Raw genomic sequence first — 12,340 nt, 5'->3', positions numbered from 1 at the left:
CCAAAATAATTTCTGATATTCACTGCTTAATGCTTAGGATTTAAAGGGGAAATAGATTCCTATATTATTTTGTATGTAATACATACATGAAATTATTATTTCTATCCTTTCTACCTTACACCTACATACTGCTGTTCATCAAAAAGGAAGTCAGGACTGGAACTCAAGCAGGAGTTGATGCAGAGGCCATGGAGGGATGTTACTGGCTTGCTTCCCCTGGCTTGCTCAGCCTGCTCTCTTATAGAACCCAAGACTACCAGCCCAGAGATGGCACCACCCACAAGGGGACCTCCTCCCTTGATCACTAATTGAGAAAATGCCTTGCAGCTGGATCTCATGGAGGCATTTTCCCAACTGAAGCCCCTTTCTCTGTAATAACTCCAGCCGGTGTCAAGGTGACACAAAACTAGCCAGTACACCTTGTCAGTGAAGTTTGACAATGATCCCTCACAACCCCTGTCTATCTCCAGAGACTTGCTAGAAGCAACTTTACCATAAAGCCTGCACTTGGCTTACTGTGGTCCCTTCATGACTCCTGCAATGTAGTTCTGCCCATTACACAGTTATAACCAAAATCCAACCCATTCCAGTTCCCCAAAATTACTCAGGATATATGGGTATTTGTATGGGTGGATTCGTTGTGCACTATACCCACCACCTTCCCAACCTCTGTCTTTGGCTTCTCCCAGCAGACATAGCAAACTGATTCTCAGGCTCTGCATCTTCTAGGTAGAGTAACTTCTCAAATGTCTGGGAATTATAACACAAACAAAAAGGGTGTGTTTAAAACCTATATATTTTCTTATACAACTCAAGCTGATATTACACATAAACTTTTTCTTCTAGGCTACCGATATTTTCTGCTTACATCACTCTCTCTCTTCAGACCCTGTCATGTAAAATGTAGTAAGATTTTTCTAAAGAGGAAACAAGAAGAGAAATTAGTTTTAATAAGAAAAATATGTTTTTTATAAGACATTGTACTTTCAGCATGTAGCATATAAATATTGCAATGTAATTTAGCCATGAAAGTTTGTAAGTTACCAGAAACCTTTTGAAATTTGAAACAGAAAACTAAAAGTTTATGTGCTTTTTAAATTCATTTCCTGAGCCCTCAACTACGTAATTGAGGCAAGAAGTGAAAAACAGCAGGTCAGGTTCCCACTTCTCTTGAAATGTTATCACAATTTAACAGAATAGAAAAGGGGCATGCCTGTGATATGCTAATGACTTCAAACTGAGAAATGTGTGAGTTTCCAGACCTATGCTATGCTCATTAAAACCTTAAGACTAAGAAAAGAAAAGTTCACTTTGGTCTCTCATGTAAAGCAGAACTTTCTTTGCCCTTCCTGTTTCCTGTTCTTATATGTACCATCCCCACCTCCTTACAGTTTATTGTTGTTCTGTATTTTAACACAATTCCCCTCCCCTTTTTGTTATAACTGCCCTATTAACCATATTTGTTCTTTTCAGCAGACTTCTGATTTCCAATATTCATTTCTCTCATGTTTTAGCATACTGCCTATCACAATGCTAATGATTTGGACCAAAAAATGCAACATGCTGCAATACATGGGAATTGCTATCACTGCCACATATTTTATACCATTTTATCATTAAAAACGGTAGTATTTCAACCAGTTTATACACCTACTTGGATATCCTATATTTTTAAACCTTAGACCCTTAAGAGGAACAAGAAGTCCTTCCTAAACATTATGTGCCCTGTTTCCTCCAAACCTTGCTGTTCCTGAGACTGTAACCATGAGCAGGTGAATATCTCTATCCACTATCATGTATTTTCTGAAAGAGTGTGTGTGAATGTGTCTGTTTGTCTGTGTGTATGATAAAATCTCATGTTCAGAAAATAAAGGGTTTGAGAAATAAGTATGAGAGGTATCAAAGAATTGAAATAAAATATATATGTTCTTTGAAGGCAAAATAAGAAGCTAGGAATCAACAAAACATAATAGAAAAACTGTCAAAAATTTGAAAAATATCAGAACACTTTTAAGTGACTATGTAACAAAAACATGTATTCCCTATAGGCTAAAATTGTGAACCCCAAGAGGGAGATAAAATATCTGAACATCACTGTTCTAATTTTTAAAAAAAAATAGCTTTTCTAAGATAAATTGTTATATGTAAAAAACTTAAGAATATGCAAATAAAATATTAAAATTAATAAGTAAGTAAGTAAAACTCCTATTCCCCTAAGCAAATAGTAATAATAACAGAATGCCAAGCATAGAAGGCATAAGTAGCAACAATATATTTTTAAGGAAAACCTTACACATAGCTAGTGAGCATTTTTCTGTAATGTATGCAATTACTAAAAATTTGTTTTTGTGTTAGCCAAGACACAAAAAGAAAAGAATGATATCAGTAGTATCTGTCATGAACATATAGAAAAGAAATACTCATAATATCACAGAAATTGGAACAATATATAAATGAGAATGTAAATATGTAAATGACAAAGAAAACATATAGAAAATACAAGATTGTGTTAATATCAGAATGAAGTTTTAAGAATTATCATCTCAACAAAATGAAGGAAACCACATGCATTAAAATATATTGAAAAAACTTGGTAAAATTAATTCAGAATAGTCACACAGATACTTTGGTTGATTGTCCAGTCCCCTGGAGCTCTGCGGGGAGTCTGGCCAGTTGACACTGTTGCTCCCCCAGTGGGGCTGCACACCCCCTCAGCTCCTTCAGTCCCTTCTCCAACTTCTCCTCTGGGGAACCCATACTCAGTCAAATGGTTGGCTGCAAGCATCCTCCTCTGTAATTGTCAGGTTCTGGCAGAGCCTGTCAGGAGACAGACATATCAGGTTCCCTTCAGCAAGCACATCCCAGCATCCACAATGGCATCCAGGTTTTGTGACTATATATGGGATGTGTCTCCAGGTGGAGCAGTCTCTGGATGGCCTTTCTTTCAGTCTCTGTTCCACACTTTGTCTCCAGATTTCCTCCTGTAAGTGTTTTGTTCCTCCTTTGGTGTTTAAGAAACACTAAAACATTCACATTTTGTTTTCTTTCTACTTGGGCTTCATAAGGTCTGTGAATTGAATCTTAGGTATTCTAAAATATTGGGCTAATGTGCACTTATCAGTGAGTGCATACCATGTGTGTTCTTTTATGACTGAGTTACCTAACTCAGGATGATATTTTCAAGTTCCATCCATTTGCCTGAGAATTTCAAGTCATTGTTTTAATAGCTGAGTAGTATTCCACTGTGTTAATGTACCACATATTCTGTATCCATTCCTCTGCTGAAGGACATCTGGGTTCTTTCCAGCTTCTGGCTATTATAAATAAGGCTGCTATAAACATAGTGGAGAATGTGTCAATGTTACATGTTGGAGCATCCTCTGGGCATATGCCCGGGTTTGGTGTAACTGGGTCCTCAGGTAGCACTATGTATAGTTCTCTGAGAAACTGCCAGACTGATTTCCAGAGTGGTTGTATCAGCTTGCAAAACCACCAGCAGTAGAGGAGTGTTTTCTTTTCCTCCACATCCTCACCAGTACATGTTGTTTCCTGAGGTTTTGACCTTAGGTATTCTGACAGGTGTGAGGTGTAATTTCAAGGTCTATTTGATTTGCATTTCCTTGATGACTAAGGATGTTGAACATTTCTTTATGTGCTACTTGGCCATTCAGTTTCCTCAGCTGAGAATTCTGTTTAGCTCTGTTCCCCATTTTTTAAATAGGGTTATTTGTTTCTCTGGAGTCTAACCTCTTGAGTTCTTTGATTATATTTGATATTTGCTACATCTACTCCAGTGAAGTTTGCTTGACAGGCCTAAAGGCCTTGAAGCAGTCACAAGGCAAAGAGTTTCACGGAAACTTAGGCTTCTGGAACCTTGGCATTCCTATAATAAATTCTGTCCTTGCATTAGTCGAGTGTCTGGATCTGTGTGCTTTCTTGTATTGATGCGTGCTTCCAAGTAATGATTTTACAAATACTTAAATCAGGTTGAACTTTACTCCCTGGCTTTTTACTCCATGGTTTTCACCAATCTCCTAGGCAGTCCTTGAAGCTGACGCTGAGCTTAGAATTCAGTAAGAATGTTACCTATTCAGTAACATCCAAATTTACTTATAGTAGAGAGAGTGAAGCTAGGCATTACAATTTACTTGAATAGAGCTAGAAAAGCTCAGGACTAGTCCATGTAGTAATTACTTAGAACAATAGCCGAGTCACACCCATATACAAGGCCTAGGAAGTAGGTGGGTTGTAGTATTAATCAAGAAAGGGTTAGTAGAACGGAATTTCCCTGGTGCAGATTTTTCACTAGGCCCAGAGGAATAGCTACTCAGGTATTTACTAAAGGACCCCTAATGGTGGGTTTAACAATAGACTAGCATTGTATCAGAGCATTTACCTGGCTTCTGTGTTTAGCTGATCTTAATTAAAGGTTGTTCCTATTCTCAGTTGTAAAGAAGGCCTGGCTCCTGCCATCTTTTTATGTATGCATTTTCTTTGTTTTGTGTTAAGAACCATTGTACCTTGGCACTTTCCCCACTTTCTTTACTACTGGTTTTAGTGTATCTGGTTTTATGTGGATGTCCTTGATCCACTTGGACTTGAGCATTGTACAGGGAGATAAGAGTGGATCAATTTTCATTCTTCTCCATGTTGACTGCAAGTTGAACCAGCACCATTTGTTGTAAAGGCTGTCTTTTTCCACTGGATGGTTTTAGATAGATCCAGTGGCCATAGGGGTGAATGCTCATTTCTGGGTCTTCAATTACATTCCATTGATCTACCTGCCAGTCTCTGTCGTAATACCATGAGGTTTTTTTTTATCACTATTCCTCTGTAGTACAGCTTTAGGTCAGGAATGGCGATTCCCCAAGAAGTTCTTTTATTGTTGATGATAGTTTTAGCTATTCTGGGTTTTTTGTTATTCCGTGTGAATTTGAGATTGCTCTTTCTAACTCTATGAAGAAATGAGTTGGAATTTTGATGAGGATTGCATTGCATCTGTAGACTGCTTACGGCAAAATGGCCATTTTTGATATATTAATGCTGCCAATCCATGAGCATTAGAGATCTTTCCATCTTCTGAGGTCTTCTTAGATTTCTTTCCTCATAGACTTGAAGTTCTTGTCTTACAGATCTTTCACTTTTTTTTGGTTAGAATCATATCTAGATATTTTATATTGTTTGTGACTATTGTGAAGGGCATCATTTCACTAATTTCTTTCTCAGCCTGCTTATCCTTTGAGTATAGGAAGCTATTGATTTGTTTGAGTTAATTTTATATCCAGCTACTTTGCTGAAGTTGTTTATCAACAGTAGGAGTTCTCTGGTGGTTTTGGGGTCATTTAATTATGCTATCATGTCATCTGCAAGTAGTGATATTTTTGCCTTCTCCCTTTCCATTTTGTATCCCTTTGACCTTTTGCTATCTAATTGCTCTGGTTAAGATTTTAAGTACTGTATTAAATAGGTAGGGTGAAAGTGGACAGCCTTGTCTAGTCCCTGATTTTAGTGGAATTGCATCAAGCTTCTCTCCATTTTAGTTTGATGTTGGCTACTGGTTTTCTGTATATTGCTTTCACTATGTTTAGGTATGGGCATTGAAATCCTCATCTTTCCAAGTCTTCTAACATGAAGGAATGTTGAATTTTGTCAAATGTGTTTTCAGCATCTAATGAAATACTCATATTGTTTTATTTCTTTGAATTAAGTAATGGATACCATTGAAGGATTTCAGTATACATTGATGATTTCCATATATTGAACCTTCCCTGCACCCCTGAGAAGAAGCCTATTTGTTCCTGGTGAATTATCATTTTGATGTGTTCTTGAATTCATTATGTGTTAATTTTATTTGTAAATTGCTCTGAAGTTCTCTTTCTTTGTTCAGTCTTTGTGTGGTTTTGGTATCAGCATAAATGTGGTTTCACAGAAGGAATTGAGTAACATTACTTCTGTTTCTATTTTGTAGAATAGTTTGAAGAGTATTGTAATTAGGACTTCTTTGAATGTCTGATAAAATTTTGTACTAAATCCATCTGGTCCTGGGATCTTTTTGGTTGGGGGACTTTTAATGACTGCTTCTATTTCTTTATGGGTTATGTGACATTTTAGATGGTTTATCTGATCCTGATTTAAGTTTGGTACCTGGTATCTGTCTAGAAAATATGTCAATTTCTTCCACCTTTTCCAGTTTTGTTGAGTGTAGGCTTTTGTAGTAGGACCTGATGATTTTGTGAATTTCCTCAGTTTCTGTGGTTATGTCTCTCTTTTCATTTCTGATTTTGTTAATTTGGATACTGTCCCTGTGCCCTCTGGTTAGACTGGCTAAGGGTGTACCTATCTTGTTGATTTTCTCAAAGAACCAGCTCCTGGTTTGGTAGATTCTTTGTACAGTTCTTTTTGTTTCTATTTGGTTGAATTTAGCCCTGAGGTCTTTTGTTGTTGTTGTTGCTTGTTTGTTTGTTTGTTCGTGTCTTCTTTATATATGATGAAAATTTTAAAAATAAATCAGCGTACAAATGCATTTTTATTTGACATAACTAAATATTTAATACACAATGTTCATTAATATACTCACAGATTGTTAATACCTTGGACCTAGAAGATTTGAACCTGACACCACTTTCCTGGACTTCAGACCCTCAGTGGTAAAATATACCACTGACTGACAATGGACTATTTCCTGATCAACAATTTAATGCACTAAACGAGAGACATGATTGAATGAAGGTCACTTTGGTGGGTAGCATGAAAAAGGTCAACTGATGGTAGGCTCTTTAAGGAGTTGGGTTTTTTTGTTGTTGTTGTTTCCTTTTTTTTTAATTAAATATTTTCTTTATTTACATTTCAAATGTTATCCCCTTTCCTAGTTTCTGATCTGAAAATCTCCTATCCCTTCCCCACTTCCCACTGCTCCCCAACCCACCCCCTCCTGCTCCCTGGCCCTGGCATTTCCCTACACTGAGGCATATAACCTTCACAGGACCAAGGGCCTCTCCTCCTATTGATGAAGGACTAGGCCATTGTCTACTACATATGCAGCTAGAGCCAAGAGTCCACTCATGATTCTGAGCTAATACCCATTTATCAGTGAGTGCATATCATGTGTGTTCTTTTGTGATTGGGTTACCTCACTTAGGATGATATCTTCCAGATCCATCCATTTGTCTAAGAATTTCATGAATTCATTGTTTTAATAACTGCATAGTACTCTATTGTATAAATGTACCACATTTCCTGTATCCATTCCTCTGTTGACGGATATCTGTTTGTTTGTTTGTTTGTTTTCCAGCTTCTGGCTATCATAATTGAGGCTGCTGTGAACATATTGGAGCATGTGTCCTTATTATCAATTGGAACATCCTCTGGGTATATGCCCAGGAGTTGTATTGCTGGGTCTTTCAGTAAAGCTACATCCAATTTTCTGAGGAACAGTCAAACCTATTTCCAAAGTGATTGGACATAGCTTGCAATCCCACCAGCAATGGTGGAGTGTTCCTCTTTCTTGACAACCTCTCCAGCACCTGCTCTTACATGAGCTTTTGATCATAGCCATTCAAACTGGTGTGAGGAGGAATCTGAGGTTTGTTTTGATTTGCATTTCCCTGATGATTAAGGATATTGAACAATTTTTAGGTGCTTCTCAGCCATTCCGTATTCCTCAGTTGAGAATCCTTTGTTTAGATCTGTATGCCATTTTTAATAGAGTTATTTTGTTTTCTGAAGTCTAACATCTTGAATTCTTTGTATATATTGGATAATAGCCTCCTATCAAATTTAGGACTATAGGTAAAGATCATTTCCCAACCTCTTGTTTACCTTTTGTCTTATTGACAGTGTCCTTTGCCTTAGAGAAGCTTTGCAATTTTATGAGGTGCTATTTGTCTATTCTTGATATTACAGCACAAGCCATTGGTATTCTTTTCAGGAATGTTTCCCCTGTGAACATATCTTTGAGGCTCTTCCCCACTTTCTCTTCTATAAGTCTCAGTGTCTTTTATTTTATGTGGAGTTCCTTGATCCACTTAGATTTGAGCTTTATACAGGAGAAAAGAATGGATCAATTTGCATTCTTCTACATGATAACTGTCATTTGAGCCAGCACCATTTGTTGAAAATGTTGTCTTTTTTCCACTGGATGGTTTTACTCCTTTGTCAAAGATCAAGTGACCATTGGTATGTGGGTTCATTTCTGGGTCTTCAATTCTATTCCATTCATCTACCTGTCTGTCACTGTACTAGTACCATGCAGTTTTTACCACAATTGCTCTGTAGTATACCTTGAGGTCAGGGATGGTGATTCCACCAGAGGTTCTTTTATTGTTGAGAATAGTTTTTTTTTTTTACCATCCTAGGGTTTTTTTTTTAATTGCAGATGAATTTGTAAATTATTCTTTTTAACTCTGTGAAGAATTGAGTTGGAGCTTTGATGGGAATTGCATTGAATCTGTAGGTTGCTGTTGGCAAGATAGCCATTTCGACTATATTAGTCCTGCCAGTCAATGAGCATGGGAGATCTTTCCATCTTCTGAGATTTTCTATGATTTCTTTCTTTAGAGACTTGATGATCTTATCATACAGATCTTTCAATTCCTTAGAGTCACACCCAGGTATTTTATATAATTTGTAACAATTGTGAAGGGTGTTGTTTCCCTAATTTCTTTCTCAGTCCGTTAATCCTTTGTGTAGAGAAAGGCCACTGATTTGTTTGAGTTTATTTTATACCCAGCTATTTCACTGAATTTGTTTATCAGTTTTAGGCTTGCTCTTTATTTAATTTTTGCAGTCACTTGTAGATACTATTGTATCATCTGCAAATAGTGATATTTTGACTTCTCCCTTTCCAATTTGTATCCCTTTGATCTTCTTTTCTTGTCTAATTGCTCTGGCTAGGACTTCAAGTACTGTATTGAATAGGTAGGAAGAGAGTGGGCAGCCTTTTCTATTCCCTGATTTTAGTAGGATTGCTTCAAGTTTCTCTCCATTTAGTTGGATGTTGGCTACTGGTTTGCTGTAGATTGCTTTTATCATGTTTAGGTATGGGCCTTGAACTCCTTATCTTTACAAGACTTTTATCATGAACAGGTATTAGATTTTGTCAAATGATTTCTCCGCATCTAATGAGATGATCATGTGGTTTTCTTTCTTGAAATTTGTTTATATAGTGGATTATGTTGATGGATTTCCATATATTGAACCACCCCTGCATTCCTGGAATGAAGCCTACTCAATCATGATGGATGGTCATTTTGATGTGTTCTTTGATTAAGCTTGTGGGAATTTTATTGAGTACTTTTGCATCTATATTCATAAGGGAAATTGGACTGAAGTTCTCTTTCTTTGTTGGGTCTTTGTGTAGTTTTGGTAACAGAGTAATTGTGGCTTCATAGAATGAATTGGGTAGAGTACCTTCTGCTTCTATTTTGTGGAATACTTTGTGAAGAACTGGAATTAGATTTTCTTTGAAAGTCTGATAGAACTCTGCACTAAACCCATATGGTCCTGGGCATTTTTTGGTTAGGAGACTGTTATTGACTGTTTCTATTTCTTTAGGGGATATGAGACTAATTAGATAATTAATCTGATCCTGATGTAAGTTTGATACCTGGTATCTGTCTAGAAAATTGTCCATTTCATCCAGGTTTTCCTGTTTTGTGAGTATAGCCTTTGACTGTTGTTATGTCTCCCTTTTCATTTCTGATTTTGTTAAGATACAGTCCCTGTGCCCCCTAGTTAGTCCAACTAAGGGTTTATCTATCTTGTTGATTTTCTCAAAGAACCAGCTTCTGGTTTGGTTGATTCTTTGTATAGTTCTTTTTGTTTCCACTTGGTTGATTTAAGCCCTGAGTTTGATAATTTCCTGTTTTCTATTCCCCTTGCTTGTAGTTGCTTCTTTTTTTTTTCTATATCTTTCAGATGCACTGTCAATCTGCTAGTGTATGGTCTCTCCAGTTGATTTTTGGAGGTAGTCTAGTCAGTGGTATCAGGTTTCCTCTCAGCACTCCTTTCATTGTATCCCATACAATTGAGTATGTTGTGCCTTCATTTTCACTAAATATTAAAAAGTCTTTCATTTCTTTCTTTATTTCTTCCTTGACCAAATTATCATTGAGTAGGGTGCTGTTCAGCTGCCATGTGTATGTCGATTTTCTGTTCTTTTGCTGCTATTGCAGATCAGCTGTAGTCCATGGTGATCTGATAAGATGTGTGGAATTATTTCAGTCTTATTTGTTGAGGTTTGTTTTGTGACTAACTATATAGTCTGTTTTGTAAAAGGTACTATCAGGTGCTGAGAAGAAGGCATATTCTTTTGTCTTAGGATGAAATGTTATATATATATTAAAACTATTTGGTCCATAACTTCTGTTAATTTCATTTTGTCTCTTTTTAGTTTCTGTTTCCATGATCTGTCCATTAATGAAAGTGGGGTGTTGAAGTTTTCCACTATTATTGTGGGGACAAAATTTGCTTCGAGTTTTAGTAAATTTATTTTATGAATGTCAGTGCCCTTGCATTTGGAGCATAGATGTTCAGAATTGAAACTTTTTTCTTGGTAGATTGTTTTTTCTTTGATGGGTATGAAGTGTCCTTCTTTTTCCTGTTTTCATTGAAAGTTGATTTTATTTGATATTAGAATGGCTACTCCAGTTTTTTTCTGGGGAACTTTTGCTTGGCAAATTGTTTTCCAGCCCTTTACTCTGAAGTAGTTTCTGTCTTTGACAAAGGTACATTTCCTTATACAGCAAAATAATGGGTCCTATTTAAGTATTCAGTCTCTTTGTGTATGTCTTTTTATTCTGTAGTTCAGCCCATTGATGTTAAAAGATATTAAGGAATAGTGCCTGTCGATTTCTGTAGAGGTAGAATTATGTTTGTGTGGCTATCTTCTTTTGTGTTTGTTAAAAGCAGATTACTTTCTTGCTTTTTCTAGGGTATAGTTTCCCTCTCTGCTTTTGTGTTTTCCATCTATTATCCTGTGTAGGGCTGGATTGTGGTAAGCTATTTTGTAAATTTTGTTTTGTCATGGACTATCTTGGTTTCTCTATTGCTAGGTATAGTAGCCTGGGCTGGCATTTGTGTTCTCTTAGTCTCTGTATGAAATTTGCTGAGGATCTTCTAGCTTTCATAGTCTCTGGTGAGAAGTCTGGTGTAATCTGGTTGGTAGGTCTGCCTTTATATATTACTTAACATTTTTCCCTTACTATTTTTAATATTCTTTGTTTTGTGCATTTGTTGTCTTGACTATTATGTGACAGCAAGAATTTCTTTTCTGGTCCAATATAATTGGGCTTCTGTAGGCTTCTTAAATGGGTATCAATTTCTTTAGAATTAGGGAAGGTTTCTTCTATAATTTTGTTGAAAATATTTACTGGGAATCTTCACTCTCTTCTATACCTATTATCTTTAGGTTTGGTCTTCTCATTTTGTCCTGGATTTCCTGGATGTTTTGGGTTAGGAACTTTTCACATTTTGCATTTTGTTTTACTGTTGTATCAATGTTCTCTAAGGTATCTTCTGTTCCTGAAAGTTTCTCTTCTATCTCTTTTATTCTGTGTGTTATGCTTGCATCTATGACTCCTGATCGTTTTTCTAGGTTTTCTGTCTCCAGAGTTGTCTCCCTTTGTGATTTCTTTATTGTTTCTATTTTCATTTTTAGATCCTGGATGGTTTTGTTCAATTCTTTCACCTGTTTGGTTGTGTTTTCCTGCAATTCTTTAAGAGATTGTTGTGTTTCGTCTTTAAGGGCTTCTACCTGTTTCCCTGTGTTCTCCTGTATTTCTTTAAGGGAGTTATTTATGTTCTTCTTAAAGTCATCTATCATCATCATGAGATGTGATTTTACATCAGTCTTGATTTTCTGGTGTTATGGTATACAGGGCTCACTGGGTTGGATAACTGGGTTCTGATGATGCCATGTAGCCTTGGTTTCTGTTGCTTATGTACTTGCTCTTGCCTCTTGCCATCTGGGTATGTCTGGTGTTAGCTGGTCTTGCTGTCTCTGACTGTGACTTGTCCCTCCTGTAACTCTGTGTGCCAGTACTTGTGGGAGACAAGTTCTCTCCAGAAGGAATTTGATTAGGGAGAGCTGTAACACAGGGTCAGTTCCAGGGTGCAGATGATAACCAGAATGGTCCTGTCACAGGCTGTTCCTGGGTTCCCATAGCCTCATGGTTCTTGGCAGGTTCCTCTTTGGCCAGGAATTTCAGCAGAAGTGATGGTCTTACCTTTGATCAGAGGTCTGTCAGCACTCCTGGGAAACCAGCTCTTTTTTTGGAAGTGTTTGTTTATGAAAAGCTGTGGCACAGAATCAGTTCTGGATACAGATGGAAACCAGATGAAT

The sequence above is a fragment of the Mus musculus genome, chromosome 3 (genome assembly GCF_000001635.26).
Source record: "Mus musculus strain C57BL/6J chromosome 3, GRCm38.p6 C57BL/6J".
Classification (NCBI taxonomy): Eukaryota; Metazoa; Chordata; class Mammalia; order Rodentia; family Muridae; genus Mus; species Mus musculus.
The sequence above is the reverse complement of the archived record's forward strand: the minus strand, read 5'-3'. Positions refer to the sequence as shown.